Source organism: Dasypus novemcinctus, chromosome 10 (assembly GCF_030445035.2).
Source record: "Dasypus novemcinctus isolate mDasNov1 chromosome 10, mDasNov1.1.hap2, whole genome shotgun sequence".
NCBI lineage: Eukaryota > Metazoa > Chordata > Mammalia > Cingulata > Dasypodidae > Dasypus > Dasypus novemcinctus.
Genome location: NC_080682.1, coordinates 37112980 through 37115487, shown reverse-complemented (window position 1 = coordinate 37115487; position 2508 = coordinate 37112980). Strand labels below are relative to the sequence as shown.

At 36.2% G+C, this 2508-nt stretch overlaps 1 pseudogene; it reads left to right on the top strand.

Annotated features, from left to right (window-relative positions):
- The first annotated feature begins 844 nt into the window (after window positions 1-844).
- Window positions 845-1753, top strand: LOC101435673 (olfactory receptor 9G19-like; annotated as a pseudogene).
- Window positions 1754-2508: the final 755 nt, after the last annotated feature.

Below are 2508 nucleotides of genomic sequence, written 5' to 3'. Positions count from 1 at the left end.
GAATAAGAAGCAAGAGAAGTAGAAGGAAAACAAAGTGAGAATGATGACCTGGAATTTAAGGAAGGGAATGTTTTCCAGCTGGAGAGCATGATAAACTGTTTCATATGCTGCTAAGATCAAACAAGATGAGAATTGATATTTGACTATTGGATTTAGCTGCATGGTGATCACTGGACATCAGAATGGCATCATTAAGGGATTGTAGAAGACAAAGCCAAATTACAACAACCCTCCATTATTCTATATTTTATTCAGAAAAAGTCAACTTAATGCTAAAATGAGAATATAGTATGAAGAGATTGTTTCCCTTGGTTCCAAGAGGAAGGACTTGCTAAATATACTCATATTTACAGAGATTTCTGTTTATTTCACTACAAAGTGACTTCAGTTAAAGGAAGTTAGTATGACTGGAATTACTCCTTAAGTCAATTGTAATTGTGTTGTTTCTAGGTATATTATTGTGTGTAAATTTCATTAGAACATTTTAGTTCTTTCTACAGTGAATTTCCAATATGAGTTACATAGTCATATTCCAAAACCACAATTATAATGTAGAAAATAGGAATTTCTATATTTTTATTTTATTTTATTGAACAGTTATTTCTATGAGACAAAAAATTTAAGTAACTCAGAAATTTTTAATTTGAATGTGTAATTGTAATATATGAGTGATTGTTGCAAATTGAAATAAAATCTCAAAATTGAACACTTTGTAGTGATTGGTTCATTTTAAGTTCTAGAATTATAAGTGGTGTGATGTTATTTATCATTTTGTCACTTTATTCTTCACAGTGATTCAAGATGAACACTCATATCCTCTCCTTAGGTGAAATTCCTTATAGCCATGGAGGGGGCTAATCACATTGTAACACATTTCATCCTGATGGACTTCACCACAGACCCTGTGGTGTAGCCGGTTCTGTTTGTGGTGTTCCTTGGAGTATACTCTGTGACACTGGTGGGAAATACTACTCTCATGGTGTTGGTCTATAAGGACTCCCAGCTTCATATGCCCATGTATTTTTTCACTGGGAGCCTGTCTTTTCTGGATCTCTGGTATTCCTCCATATACACCCCAAAGTTTCTAGTGACTTGCATTTCCGAAGACAAGAGCATCTCCTTTATTGGCTGAGTAGCTCAGTTCTTCTTCTCTGCTGGGCTGACATATAGCTAGTGTTTCCTGTTGGCCTGCTATGTGGCCATCTCAAAGCCACTGTTTTGTTCCTAGGTAATGTCCATAAAGCTGAGTGTATTTTTGGTAGCAGCTTCACATCTCGGTGACTTTATTAGCTCTTCCAACATCACCAAAAGAATTTTTGCCTTGAAATTCTGTAGTGACTGTATCATTGACGACTTCTTCTGTGATTTGCCTCCCCTGGTGAAGCTCGCTTGTGGTAGGAGGGATGGCTACCTGTCTGTGCTGTTCTCCCTTTTGGGCTCTAATGTCATTGCCTCCACTGTGTTCATACTGGCCTGCTACCTCTTCATCATAGTCATCTTTGCAAGGATCCGCTCCATCTAGGGCTGCCTCAAAGCCTTCTTTACCTGCTCCTCCCACTTGATCTCTGTCACCATGTTCTATGGCTCTATTCTCTACACATATTCTCATCCCTGATCTAGTTATTACCTGGAGAGGGACAAAATAGCTTTTACATTTTACACTGTGGTGTTTCCCATGTTGAACCCCATAATGTACAGTCTGAATAATAAGGATGTGAAAGAGCCTCTCTATAAACTCTTGAAAGAAATATAGATTCTCTACCTCTAAGAAAATACAAGCACAATTTTAATCCAGTTACTTTTATCTCAGGCAGAGTTGCCATTGTTGTCCATCCTTATCAAGGTATATTTATAAAGTTACAGAATTTTGAACCCTATGATCCGTAGTCTGAGAAATAAGGATGTGAAAAAGACTTTCTATAAACTCTTGAAATACATCAGGTTATTTCTATCTCAAGTTTAGCTCCTGTTTTGTGGTCCATCATGGTAAGTGATTCTTGTAAAGTTATAGAATTTTCCACCCTGAACACATGGCATTCGATAGACCTAATATATACTTCCCAGAGCATTAGCACACAGATCCAGTAACACCTAGGAATGACCTTGGTGCAAAATAGGTTCAGAAAGAATGACCCCACCAAAAAAAAAAATCAAAGCCTGAAAACAGAAAACCTTCTCTTATTAATTAAAGGTAATGGAACAGCTTACTCTCCTTATTATCAGTTGAATTTTGGAAGATTGTATCTTTGTAGTCCTAGAAATTGGAACAAATATGTTGAATTAGTTTGTAATATCTTCCTATTATCAATAACTAGATGATGCTCATCACTTTCTACTTCCTTTTCATTATTTAAAAATCTTTTTAGATGTGCTTTAGTCTCCAGAAGTGTTACCAAAGAGATCCAGGAGAAGCAATGAATTACTTCAATGGTTCATTGACTCAGAAGGCATAATCTTACCCATATAGTCATGTTATGTATGTTCTTCCATTAAGGAAAAATCTGTCAA